The sequence below is a fragment of the Carcharhinus amblyrhynchos genome, chromosome 5 (assembly GCF_965287045.1).
Source record: "Carcharhinus amblyrhynchos chromosome 5, sCarAmb.v2.hapA, whole genome shotgun sequence".
Classification (NCBI taxonomy): domain Eukaryota; kingdom Metazoa; phylum Chordata; class Chondrichthyes; order Carcharhiniformes; family Carcharhinidae; genus Carcharhinus; species Carcharhinus amblyrhynchos.
The window spans coordinates 2841069-2855724 of NC_137328.1; the positions used below are offsets into that span (position 1 = coordinate 2841069).

At 47.1% G+C, this 14656-nt stretch overlaps 1 protein-coding gene across 9 annotated transcripts in view; it reads right to left on the minus strand.

The window, feature by feature from the left end:
- The window catches only part of znf462 (zinc finger protein 462), a 101071-nt gene that overhangs the window by 59793 nt on the left and 26622 nt on the right, over positions 1 to 14656 (minus strand). The window contains exon 1 of one of the 9 annotated variants that reach the window (XM_080188333.1): positions 13562 to 13573. The exons of 7 other annotated variants lie outside the window; for them this stretch is intronic. The gene's annotated coding sequence lies outside the window, so the exon portion shown is untranslated. Of the gene's footprint in view, positions 1 to 12948; positions 13221 to 13561; positions 13574 to 14656 lie in introns of those variants that run through there. One more of the 9 variants, XM_080188332.1, reaches the window with a different exon arrangement.

Consider the following 14656-nt stretch of genomic DNA (forward strand, 5'->3'; position numbering starts at 1 on the left):
TGCGACTTTGGGTCAGCTTTAAATGATCTGTTAAGCAATCGACTGGTACGCGGTGCAAGTAATGCAGCTATACAAAGGATACTGTTGGTGGAATCTGAGTTGACATTAATGGCGGCAATGGAAATGGCGGCAGCGTTAGAGCATGTCTACAGCACCCAGGACTTAAAGCATCTAGGTCCACCAGTTAGACCAGGACACCAAGAATAGTAATTGCACTGGAAGCAAGGGTGCGGGATCAAACTCAAGCAGCGGGTCGAATGCAGAAGCAGGAAGAATCCCTAAATACTAGAGATTTTAGTAGCCTAGGAGTAACCATTCAGGGTTTTGTCTGCAATCTTCCAGTGAATTATGGAGAATTCGCAGTAAGGTTTGCTCAGAGTTGGTGCTCATCTGGACAACGTCCTCATAACAGGGTCCAGCGAAGAGGAACATTTGGCAAATTTGGACAGTTTTGAGGAGATTCCAGGAGGCAGAAGTGTGCCTGAAAAGAGAAAAGAGCACCTTCCAAGCTGTTGAGGTGGCTTATCTTAGCTATTGGGTGGATGTTCAAGAGTTACACCCACAGAGTACAAAGTGACAGCAACTAAGAAGGTACCAACCCTCAGGAACACTTCCAAACTCAGATACTTCCGTGGATGGTCAACTATTCTGGATGGTTCCTCCCAGATCTATTGACATTTCTATCACTGTTACTCGTGCTGTTAAAGAAGCACCAGCGATGGTGTTGGAAAACACCAGTGGCTTTTAACCAAAGACTCTTCAATCTTCAGGTTGACCAGTGCATTTTCAAGTTTGCTGACGATACCACCATAGTGGGTCTGATCTCAAACAATGAGGAGACAGAGTACAGGAATGAGACAGAGAATCTGGTGAACTGGTGCGACGACAATAACCTCTCCCTGAATGTCAACGAAACAAAGGAGATTGTCATCGACTTCAGGAAGCGTAGTGGAGAACATGCCCCTGTCTACATCTACAGGAATGAAGTAGAAATGGCTGAGACCTTTACGTTCTTAGGTGTCCAGATCATCAACAACCTGTCCTAGTCCCCCCCACACTGACACTATAGTTAAGAAAGCCCACCAAACGCCTCTATTTTCTCAGAAGACTAAGGGAATTTGGCATGTCAGCTATAACTCTCACCAACTTTTACAGATGCACTATAGAAAGCATTCTTTCTGGTTGTATCACAGCTTGGTATGGGCTCCTGCTCTGCCCAAGACAGCAAGAAACCATAAAAGGTTGTGAACGTAGCCCAATCCATCACTCAAACCAGCCTCCCATCCATTGACTCCGTCTACACTTCCCGCTGCCTTGGCAAAGCAGCCAGCATAATTAAGGACCCCACACACCCCGGACATTCTCTCTTTCACCTTCTTCCATGAGGAAAAAGGTGCAAAAGTCTGAGGTCACGTACCAACCGACTCAAGAACAGCTTCTTCCCTGCTGCCGTCAGACTTTTGAATGGACCTACCTTATATTGAGTTGATCGTTCCCTAAACTCTAGCTGTGACTGTAACCCTACGTTCTGCACTCTCTCTCTTTTCCTTCTCGCACACCCTTCATCTATCCTGACCCCACTAGCTTCAGACCTCCCTGCAGTACGTTCAATGTCACAGGCCGTTTGCCAGTTTGCTAGGACATGGCTCATTCAGACTGCGTTTTTATTTTTAATTGATTCTCTTTGGGGCATCGCCAGCAAGGGCAGCATTTATTGACCAGCTCACTGCCCTGTCTATAAACACGGCAAAGTCACTCAGAACACAGTGAAACATCAAAGCCACATCCAGGCTGGACAAGGCAGGTTTCCTTCCGATAACAGGACACCAGTGAGAATCCAAAAGCTTTAGTGTTAACTTTACCAGTGTTGCTGTCTTATACTTAAAGATCTTTAAAAGATGAATTCAAACTCTCAAGCAGCCCTAGAGGATCTGGCCTCACCTGCTCTGGAATATTAGTGCAGCAATTTAATCCCTACACTACCCCCCCCACAACGCCAACCCCCCAGCCCTCATTTCCCAACCTGTCAAAGAACAGCTCGTTCCCAAAGTTACAGTATTCAACCCAGAAACACAGCCATTAACCTCTCCCTGCGCTAAATGATCAAAGGAGATAGATATCCCCTGATAAAGACTTTACTTGTCGATGCATTTCCAGTCCATCACACATCAAACGACGCTGCCCAGTGTAAATTTGTCACACAGTCTGGGGTGCGGGCAAGAATTCTAAACCGAGGCAACCGCACGATACGAACTCGTCCAGCATTTGCTGATGGTTCCCGCTCTGTAGCGCAGTTCCATCCTCCCCGTCCAGCAGGTCAGGCTCGGCCACACAGAAATTGGAGACGGCGGAAGGGAAGTTCCCTCCCGTTTTTTTCTCCCCCCCCACAATCCGGGTCTCGGTCCTTCACCCAGAACAGGTGCAGTCCCCAGCTCAAGCTTACAATCTTCTGCCGATCACACTGGCTAAGGAAAAGCATCAAATCGCAGACGGTAATTTTTACACCAACACCATTCAACTCATTGCTAAAGTCTCCCCATATCAAACTCACAAGCGTACACCAATGAAGAGTGCAGAACAGCTCAGTGTAGTTTTCACAACACACTCAACGATTTTAAAAATTACATACTAGTAAGACACCCCCCGACTTCACTGATTGGTGGAAGACGGCACATTTAGGATTATTTTGGGAAATCTGATCCCCATCTCAACATAGAACCCCTACACTGCAGGAGGCCATTCAGGCCATCGAGTCTGTACCGACCGCAATCCCATCCAGACCCCATCCCTGCTCTACGAATCCCCCTGGCATCAGGGATAATTTAGCATGGCCAATTCACCTAACACGCACATCTTTGGAGGAAACCGGAGCACCCGGAGAAAGCCCACGCAGACACGGGGAGAACATGCAAACTCCACACAGACTGTGAGCCGAGGCCAGAATTGAACCCGGGTCCCTGGCGCCGTGAGGCAGCAATGCTGACCACTGTGCCACCGTGCACTTACGGTAGGTTCGGTGCACAATTTCTGTGTTGCACTCAAAGTGGCAAAGCAGCCAGCACAATTAGGGATCCCATGCACCCCGGACATTCTCTCTTCCACTTTGTCGGGAAAAAGATACAAAAGTCTGAGGTGGTGCACCAACCGACTCAAGAACAGCTTCTTCCCTGCTGCCATTAGACTTTTGAATGTACTTACCTTGTATTAAGTTGATCTTTCTCTATGGCCTAGCTATGACTGTAACAACACATTCTGCACTCGCTCTTTTCCTTCTCTATGATTGGTATGCTTTGTCTGTATAGCGCGCAAGAAACAATACTTTTCACTGTACGTTAATACATGTGACAATAAAAAAACAAATCAAAAGCAAGTTCAAAGTTCTCGGTGCTGAAAAGGCAGCAAAGCTTCGGGTGCCTTTGGTAATCTGTACGGGTTTTTGATATGGTGAACAAAATACACTGATAAAAACCATAACTAAAATTCTGAGTGATCAGTTTTTTTGACAATTTTTACTTCTTTAAAATTCAGTGTTTACACGTCCAGGTGCCTAGATTAGCAAGGCTTTACTTAACCTTTTTTCTCATGATAACAGTCAGAAAGGTGGGGAGAGATAAACGAGATGTTAAAGAGTCTTTAGGCTACGTTGGAGAGCTGGGCACAGAACAACCCCCTGCACCCCCCTCGCGTCTATTACACGAGTTCCCCCTCTGACCCAATTCTGCGCAATCCCTCAGGTGGTTGGCAAATATTAGGTTTGAGACGCAAAAGCAAATTTCAACATGCTTGTTAAAAATATTTTTTTTTACAAATATATACATACACACACACACACACACACACACACACACACACACATATCGCTTCCAAAGTTGAGAGGAAGTTCTTAACCATCCCCTGCACCCCCACACTCCCACCCAACAAAATACTTCCAAGCGTTTTTGGGACTCATAAATATATATATCAAAAAAAAAGAGTCAAACCTGACCTCTAATTGACCCGAGAATCTGCCAAGAACAATTAGTCTTTAATGGAGACAGGAAGACAGTAATTACACCTTGCATTCTTAAAGGGACAACTACACTTACACACAGCTGCAACTGTGCAGCAGAATGATACAGCATCGGTATTACACAGCGCTGCTCCTTACTCTGTAAAAGCAAGTTGTGCGGCGTACCAAGGTTGCAAGCACCCGTGTTCGGAAAAGAAGACAATGGCTTTAGTTTCCTGTTGTTTAACTAGGAAACATCCCATTTTATCCAGTTCTAGAGATCACACAAGGCATCGATCACCTGACACTCCAAAGTCTCTTCCCCAATAAGGCACAAAAAGTCAGCCATGTGACGGAACGCTCGCCACTTGCCTGGATGGACACAAAGATCTACACCAAAGACTAAATTCGATCAACGCACCATCTTACACTACCCCACCCCCCCCCCCCACCACCACCCAGGCACTGTGGCAGAGTGTACCAACTATAAGATGCTGTGAGGCAACTCGCCAAGTCTCCTGTGAGAAACCCGCTAACTTTTACCATCTGACGAACAAGAGCAGCAGATACCTGGAACCCCATCACCTGGGAGGTTCCCCTCCAGGTAACTCACCGTCCCGCCTTGGAAATATAATCGACCGTGGCTTCACTGGGTCAAACTCCCTCCCTGACACTACGACTGTACTTACGCCTCTGGGAGCCAAGGCGGCAACTCATCACCATGGCAAAGAGATACGGGCAACAAAGGCTGGCCTAGCCAGTGACACCCACATCCCATGGAAGGTCACGTGCGTGGGAGAGTTTGAGAAAGGTGGTGTTGAGCTGGATCTGGGTGTCACCAGGCATGTGGCATTTTGACACAGAGCACCCTCTGATTTAGCCAGGGAAACATGAACCACAGGTTCGGTACGAATTCATTCGACTGACTTTAAGAAACGATGTCGGCAAGGAAGCAGTGTGTTTTGCAGAATCCAGTGCAAACAGGAAAGGAGGAGCCAGAGGCAGCTCAGTGGAGATCAAGTCCTGTAATCCTGGCTCACACTTCCAGATCAGTCCTGAGCCAGCAACAAGCGAGGGTCAGCACCTCCCGAGGGCCAATACTGAGTGTGCACTGAGTGAGGGTCAGCACCTCCCGAGGGCCAATACTGAGTGTGCACTGAGTGAGGGTCAGCACTGAGTAAGGGCCAATACTGAGTGTGCACCGCACTGAGGGCCAATACTGAGTGTGCACTAAGCGAGGGTCAGCACCTCCCGAGGGCCAATACTGAGTGTGCACTGCACTGAGCGAGCACCACAAGATTGGAGAGGAAATCTAAGCGAACACCCCAGCGTCACAGGTGCTGCACCAAAGCCCCACCATAAAAAGATCCCCTCGCTATGTTTCCAGCCGGTGAAGGTCATTGGCCAGCTCCCTGGTGACCTGGCCAATAATCATCCTTCAATCTACGTCACCAAAAGCAAGTTTGGCTGCTCGTTTATCTCACTAATGTTTATGGGAGCTTGCTGTGCACATTCCTCTTTCTGTCAAGCCAGAAGGCATCCAAATACTAAGGCCAAGAAATTTTAAAAAAAAGTGAAGATCAGAGGAGGGAAAGTGGATCGCTGCCCTACACATCTTCAAACTTTGCGATAAATACTAACGTATTATGCAGACTTCTGTCAGTTACACACAGCCTACTCGAGTAACAATAATTGGAGAATAATCAACATTATAAACACTTCACGGAGTCTGCCACAGAGGGAATCCTTTTACAGATTACACCACAACTCTCTGGTCATCTTTTGATCACCCGTCCTAAATCGCTCTCGTGGCTCTGTCTCAAATTTTACTGGACAAAATCGCTCCTGTCAGGTAATTTGAGATTGTTTATTGTGTGAAAGGCGCTATATGAATGCAGGATGTGTATTAAACAACCGGATTAAATTTTCCAGCAGTTACTTCCCAAATACTTCTTAAAAAACAAAATCGATTTACAGAAATTTGAGTTTAGCCAAAATTGACAAGGGTGGGTTTGTATGTGTGGTTGTAAGCACAGTCACCATCCTTGGAGGGGACAGTGTGCGGCAGGGCGCACACACACACACACACACACACACACACACACACACACACACACACACACACACACACGGGGTTATAAAGACCACTGCGGGCAGCATCAAGTTAACACTTTCAACGAAAGGGAAGCAGTCCTTTTGCAACTGTGGCTTCCTCGCAGTTTCTGAATTTCCCGCTCCCCCCCGAGCTTCTTCCTCTTAATTTCGGGTCAGTCACCAGGAACAGGCAACGGTGCGACGAACGGAACTGCAGCAGTGGGTCAAAAGCCTCCCCTCTCCTCCGCCACCCGGCAGGCCACAACCCCAGGCTGCCCCGCGACGGGCAGGGCTCAGAAACACAGGCAACAGCTTCAGGATCCAAGAGAGATCCACCCAGCTGAGAGTCTCTGGCTTCTGCGCCGACAGGGCCCGCGTGCGCACGGACGAGAGAGGCACCGGGCGCTGGCAGAGGGGGGCACAGCGACAACCGGTTACGGAAAGGAGACAGACGGAATCGTGACTCCACTGCTGAGAAATACAGACCGAAAGTAGAAACTGAAAACAACTGGTCCATGTCCAAAGTTAATTTGATAAATTTCCAGAGTCCCCGTCTCAAAAATCACCAGAGATAGCATCAGTGTTCACCGCAGGTGACACAATCACCGTCAGGTCTGGAAATGTCGCCGAAATTTTCAGCTGCAAGATCGACTGGGGCAGATCAAAGTGATCCTGATTCCCGTTAAGTCCACTCTTTCTCCCTCTATTCTCGAAAACCTCCTGGAACGTGTCAGTCACACAGTGTCGTGAGCGTTCTTACTTGTAGCCACACAGCGGAGCAGAGAGCTGCGATGAAGGCGCATGTGTCAGTGAGAACAATAACGTGCAACGAGTCTTTGCAATTTGCTTTGCCTGCTCCAGGTACGCTTCCCTGCTTTGAAATTCATGCAAATCTCGCAGGAGTGTGCTCGGAATCCTCCCCGTACACTCTGCAACCCTGAACTCTGTAAAAAGTCTCACAACACCAGGTTAAAAGTTCGACAGATTTATTTGAAACAGGGTTTGTGAACAGAACTCCCCACTCACCTGACGAAGGAGCAGAGCTCCGAAAGCTAGTGGCTTTTGCTACCAAATAAACCTGTTGGACTTTAACCCGGTGTTGAGAGACTTCTTACTGAGTTTACCCCAGCCGGCATCTCCACATCCTGAATTCTGTCAGTGATCAAGATTTTCTTGCACGTGCTTTCAAACATAGCGAAAAGAATAAAAACTTCAAGGCAGTGGAGTTTCAATACCAGTGACACAGTGGTTAACACCGCTGCCTCACAGCGCCAGGGACCTGGGTTCGATTCCCAGCTTGGGTTACTGTCTGTGCGGAGTCTGCACGTTCTCCCCATGTCTGCGTGGGTTACCCTCCCGGGTACTCCAGGTTCCTCCCACACTCTGAAAGACTTGCTGGTTAGGTGGATTGGTCATGTTAAAGGTGCCCCCTTAGTGTCACAGGGACTCGTTAGGGAAAATACACGGGGTTATGGGGATAGGGTCTCGGTGGAATTGTGGTCGCTGCAGACTCGATGGGCCAAATGGCTTCCTTCTGCACTGTAGCATTCTAATTTTAAAAAGGCATGAGTGGAAAGGCAAAAATCTAGCACTAATATTATAGATATGTCTTAAACGACTGATTAAATTTGTGTAGGTGATGCTTTCAATACTTTCATAGAACGTGGGCATCACTGCCCATTCCAGAAGACAGTCAAGAGTCAACCACATCGCTGTCTGGAGTCACATATAGGCCACACCGGGTAAGGACAGTAAGGATTAGTGAACCAGGTGGGTTTTTGCAACAGTCGATGGTGGTTTCACAGTCACGGGACGAGGTTTTTAATTCCAGATTTATTAATTAAATTCAACTTTCACCAGCTGCCTACGGTGGGATTTGAACCGGTGTCCTCAGGGTATTAGCCTGGGCCTCCGGATTATGAGTCTGGTGAGATGACCACCATCTCCCCCTTCGTCATCTCCAGTAATTGTCAATAAGGAAGGTGATGCAACTGTAGGAAATCTTTTGTGGTATTTCTTGACGATAAAACATAAAGGAAAAAATTCACTGCCAGTCAAAGAATGCATTTTGACCATCTGTACCTCCTTGGTTAGGCTGCATCTGGGACAAGTAGGCCCAGTTTTGGCCCTGTCACATGGTGGCTGAGGTAATGAGTATGAAAATAGTTCATAACAGTCCCAATGGTTACCATTCTTAACTCTGTGGATAAGTGATAACAATATCTATTTTAAGTTTCAATACCATAGTTTATCTGAAATTTGTTCTGGAGTTTGCACATCCTCCCCGTGTCCATGTGGGTTTCCTCCCACAGTCCAGGTGAGGTGGATTGGCCATGCTAAATTGCCCCTTAGTGTCCAAAGATGTGCAGGTTAGGGAGATTAGCGCAGTAGCCGCGTGGGGTTACAGAGTTAGGGCGAGGCAAGAGGGCCTGGGTAAAATAGTCCATCAGAGAGTTGGTGCAGACCTGATGGGCTGAATGGCCTCTTCTGCACTGTAAGGATTGTGTGATTCTCTGAAATGCATCCCACCTTTTCTGTGAAGACTTCCTCTTCAGAACCTGCCATCTATCCAATTGATTTTGGATTTTATTATACTACGCAAAATATTTCAGTACTGCACAATGTTGGCAGTACTCTCTATGAAAACCCTTTATATTGGGCCCAACTGTAATATATTTACCGAGAAGGCTTCAGAGAGAGATGCATAAAAATAGACTTGCTTTTCCATTCAATTGCAAGGTTCTAAGCTGTAGCATCAGCAGCAAGGCAACAAACCAATATTCTTCCTTCAGTATCATCTCTCGCCAATGCTTTTGGCTAACGTTATAAAGAGCTTTGAACCGTTCTGCGAATACGGGTGCCATATGTTCCTGCCGCACTGTAGTAACGTGGGCAGCATGGTGACACAGCGGTTAGCATTGCTGCCTCACAGCGCCAGGGACCCCAGTTCAGTTCCTGGCCTTGGGTCACTATCAGTGTGGAGTCTGTACGTTCTCCCCATGTCTGCGTGGGTTTCCTCCAGGTGCTCCTGTTTCCTCCCACAGTCTGAAAGGAGTGCTGGTTAGGTGCACTGGCCATGCTAAATTCTCCCTCAGGTGTACCCGAACAGGTGCCAGAGTGTGGCTATTTTCACAATAACTTCACTGTAGTGTTAACATAAGCCTACTTGTGACACTAATAAGCAAACTTTAAAAGCTTAATTTACGGGAAGCAGGAAACATAACATGGTGGCAGCAGGCTGACTGCAAGAATAAACACAACTTTTCCAAACTTAACGCCGAATGAGATTGAAAAATTAACCTGGTTTAGTAGCGGAGAGAGAGAGAGAGAGAGATCCAAATCAAATGGCAGCCACCTTTGCATGAAACACAGTGTCCGGAATGTTCCATTAACGGGAAATCCGGAAGCTGACATCATTATAGAAGCATTTGAGAAGTTTGAATGAAACTGTTAACTGGCACCAACAAAAGAGGAAATGGACAACGCTTTTGCAAAGGGGGAGAATTTGTTTAGTAGCTGGGGGGGGAAACGGGGGCCAGGTGAAAATGGCAGCGGAACCTCAACATTTGTGAAAACTTCAGCACGCATCGCCAGCAAAAGCCAAAATCTGCCAATGCGGGCCTGAGGGAGGAACAAGGTGAGCCTGTTGACGATTTTGGAACAAGATTGAAAAATCCAGCCTGAAAATTCAAGGACAAAAGGGGGTGATTGATCAGTTCATCTGGATTCTGCACACACTGAAGTCCAAAGAGATTTTCATCGGAGGGGACAATATTGCAGGCACAGAATGTGCTGACTGGCCAAACTATTAACTTCCAGTAAAGAGAAAAATCAGCAGGTTTGATGCACTGAAACGGCAGCAAAGAAATGCACACACCAGAAGATGTGCCGTGGACCACAAGTTCTCAGGCAGGAGGAAACGTCCCACCTCTGGCTCACACTGCAGGGCTTGTCAAAAGCCCAGTCACTGAGAGGAGATGTTTGGAGGAAAGGAATAGGGTGACAAATGAGTTATCAAAGCAACAGGATGGGTAAGAAGTAAAAGGATGGAGGACGGTGACGAGGTTGAGGACACAACTGACAGAGGAACCGTACAACTGCACGAAAAAGGTGGAATGTGCCAGTCCCCAGAGAAAATAAATTCACACACACACACACACATTCAGATCAGGAAGAGGGAAATAAGCCACTCCGAGTCCACTTCGAGGTTCAAATGAAACCATCTGCAGAGTTGCTGAACACTAGAAAATATAGAACAACTCAACCGAGCAAGGTACTCGCCCACAGGGAGCAGGGAGAGAGAAGACAACAAAGTTACTGATGCACAGTGAAAGAGTTTATCACTCCAACTAACATGCTAATTTCCTGTCGAAGCTATTGAAAAGGGCAAACTGTACATGTACAGGATGCGATCGTGAAAAGCTGGTACTCGGCAAGGGTTGTTGGTGAAGCTGGAACTCGGCAAGGGTTGTTGGTGAGGCTGGAACTCGGCAAGGGTTGTTGGTGAGGCTGGAACTCGGCAAGGGTTGTTGGTGAGGCTGGAACTCCCGAGGTCATACATCATTCACACCGAAACCAGTAAGCAAATGAGAAAGAGCAGTGTTCACATTCAGCCTAAATCCGAGCTAGGAAAGCAGATAAGATCATCAGCAACACTAACCACACTAACCAGTGACACAATGTCACCAAAACAATGACGTGCTGATAATGGCACTGGGCTAGTAATCCAGAGGTCCAGGGGACAAGGACTGAAATCTCACCATGGCAGATGGAGGAACTTAAATTCATTTAATAATCTGAAAGGTAAAAAAAAGCGAGTCTCAGTAACGATTGTTGGAAGAATCCATCTGGGTCAGTAATATCCTTTTAGGGGAGGAAGACTGCCGTCCTTATCTGGTCTGGCCTACACGCAACTCCAGAGCTATACCAACATGGTTGACACAATGGCCTGGTAACGGCAAGGGCAATTAGGGGAGGGTAATAATGCCGACTTTGCCAGTGACGCTTTGCCTGAAAAATAAAAGGAACGGTGCATCGTTAGTGGCATTAAGCACGATCCCTGCAAGCATGCGACTCAGACAGGGCAGCGCCCACGGACAGCCATGAATGCCAAATCCACACGATGGCGGCGCAACGTGCGGGTCAGGTGGTAACGTGAATATTTTGCGCAGAAGAGACCAAGTCGATTGCGCGCCCCCTTTACTTTGGAAAAATGCAAATGGTTGGAACAGTTACCTTGATATAGAGGTGGCTGTATAGTTAAAGCAAGTGAGATGTTATAGAGATAGAAACAAACGGTTTTGGGGATTTATATCCCGGTATGCCACATTCTCTGCCACGTAACAATGCATCAGCCCACCAGGAGGGAACACAACCGATACGGATCCAACATTCTCCAGTCTTAAATGAGATTAATTTTGAACTTATGTGAACGGGAAGATATAACTAACCAACGAGATAGCAAACCAAAATTCTCCATGGACAAATGGTCCATTCATCGAGTCTTGCGCTACAATCCAACACCAAACTAACAGGTTTTTCTGCAGTCCTTCTAACAATAAACACAAATAGCTTCTCCCCGAACAACAACAGCTTCACAAACTTTGTTACAAATGAGAGAACATTGAGAACTTGGAAAGTACAGTGGGTTTTGGACACCATGCCTTCACCTCTCCACCTCATTTAGACACGCAACGCTCTACCCAAGGTGCAAGGGTCGGTGAAACAACTTTCTGCAAGCGACTGAGCATCAAAAATACAACAAACTTCCACTGGGATAAAACTGGCAGCCTCAGAGAGAGAGAGAGAGAGAGAGACACCCCATGTGATTGTGGTGTACAGAAGACGGGAATGTCGCACAGATGCGGGACGGTCTGGGACAGCGTGCAACCGAGTTCCGAGGAGGATACAAGGGTGGAATAAAAAAAAGCTTTCCCCTCAGAATTTTGCAGGGGAGGCAGTAGGTGCCATCCCCAAAAGAAATAGAAGCAACTTCCAAGAACGGACAACCTGCTCTGAATCACGGGAAGGGTTCATCCCACCAAAATTAGAAATTAAATGTCTACAACGTGACCAGCCCTTCACTGATTCCTCACTTTTCTGTACCGGACTCTGCGCTCAGACTCCGCACACCTTCCACTCTCCCCGACACAGGGGAAAAAAAAACCACGTGTTTGAGTAAAAAAACAACACAAGATCCTAAACAGCAACATGCACAACCTTGAAACAACTACATTCAAACAGTTGCACGTTTAAGTTGCTGGAAGACTTTATACAGTTACAATGCAAATCATTGTTTTTTTGTTTAAGAATAAACTGATGAGATGCGTGTTTTTTTTTATTATTTGAATCATTGCGGTGGTTTCGACAGATTAGGAAGCGAGAAGGTTGTCCTTTCAGTCCAGTTCACCAGAAGATGAGCTTTTTTTTTAATTAGGTGCATCTCAAATGAGTATAACTGTGACTAAAGGTTGCAATTATCTAGCGTGCTTCACAATGATCTCCTGCAGCCAAGACAATTCCCTCCACGTTGCCCCCCCCAACTCCACCCCACCCCCTTCCTCCTCCCTCCCGCCCCTTAAATCGGGGTCATGGTGTGGAGGAGGGCTGGAGTGGAACGTGCAGAGCCTGGCTGCACCGTATGGCATGGAGGAACAGCCAGAAACACAGGGTCATCATCAGGCATCTTCTCAAGATCCTGCTTCAGGTCTGCAAAGGCTGAAAAGGTAAGATGCTTTGCTGCTTCAGATCATCTGCATAACCCCACTTGTGTGATCCCCTGCACACTAAAATCCAACAGTACAGCAAGGCTGTTGTCAGAAGGACGACAAGCCCTGCAGACTTGCAGCCAGGTTAGCTGTACTTACTGTTGAAATTCAGCTCCAATTTCTCCTCCATCTTCATTCGCTCTCCTCCATCTTCTGCAATATGGTGTTAAAACAAGGAGGTTATAATCTTCTGTGTCTCCACTTGAGAGAACGTGCAATGTTCCATTTCACACCAGACCTAGCACTGCTCAAAACAAAGAGAACAGAAAGAAAAGCTACACAGACACCTACAGGGCTGAAGGTTTTCTTGCAGACCCCAGTATCTACAAAATAAAGAGAGACTGGGGAGAGAGAGAGAGAGAGAGAGAGCTGTTTCCAACTGAGATCTGGATCAAATTACAGCACAGAAAAGGACAGGCCCCACCCCATTCTTCTTCAGGGCAGGCCAGCATCACTGAACAAATCTCAAGGCTCTGTCTCTCTCTCTCGCGCGCGCACTCTGTATGTGGCTCCTGCACTTAGGAGAGAGAATTAGGCAGATCATTCAAGTCTCCACTTCCCCACGCACCCACCCCTCGTTCCCTTCTGCTCACAATGAGACCAGCTTCTCGCCACCATCAGATGTTGAGCGAGAGAGAGAGAGGGGCACACGGTATCTGCTGCCTTGTCAGTGCAGCTTTAAGACACACACAATAAAACTGCCTAGTCCTACCAGCTCCAGGAGCAGCCATTTTACCTCCAGACGCTCCACCAGCACTCAGTAGCAGAGTTCCCAGCCAGCAGCACAACATGGCCCCACTTATCTACCACTCATCTCAAGCAGCTGAGGCACTGTAAAAATGCTGTTCACATTCCAACCTAGCTCCTCTTGCCAATACCTTGCTGAAAAGGATGAGATTGTCTAAGGAGGTGTTTTATTTATTCCCTTCCCTCTCTCTCTCTCTCTCAAGGTTATTAGATTTTGTGTCACTTTTCTGCTTAACAAAAAAATCACACACAACTCTTCTCCCCCCACCTCCCCACTGAAATGAGCAATTTAGCCCAAGAGAGACAATAACGTTTGCTCACATCAAGCAAGTTGGATGACGTGCGTTACAACAGGAGAAATCTTTTCTCCACAACACCCCCCCTCACCCTCCAAGCCAGGGCAGTTCCTATTGATTTGTGGCTTTGTTGGAAGCAGCAAGCAGATAGAAGCATTCCATAATACCTGCACCACCCTGAAACCTTACAATGGTCTCACAAGTAGAGAGAGAGAGAAAGAGAGACAAAGACCATCTAATTCCACTCAGAAGATTCCAAAGTTTACTGACCTTTGTTAATCACCAGCCAGTCTTTCTACAAATAAGCAAACTCTCCCAGAGCTCACACCCTCCCTCCCTCCCTCCATACGCACACATTGCTACAGTTGTACTGGTCCTCTGGGATAGTCAACAGCACACACACACACACACAAAATTGACAACTTTCACACAAGTGTTGATGACCCTTTGCTTTCATGTCTTCATCTCTCCAGAACAAACAAAAAAAAAACCACACAAAAAAATTTGACGTTAATTCAAACCCGTCACCAACAGCAGCATTAGAACAAACTACTACCACACACCACACCACCACCACCCCCCCCACTCCTCCTCACCCACCCCCCCACACACACACACACACACACACACACACACAATCCCCCCCCTCGTCAAACCCAGCACTGATTCACACAATGGGTTAAAGCGCGGCACCTACGAGATGCCTTCGAGGAGATCACTCGAGAATCTGGATAAAAAGCTCGCTGTTCAAGAAAGCAAGCTAG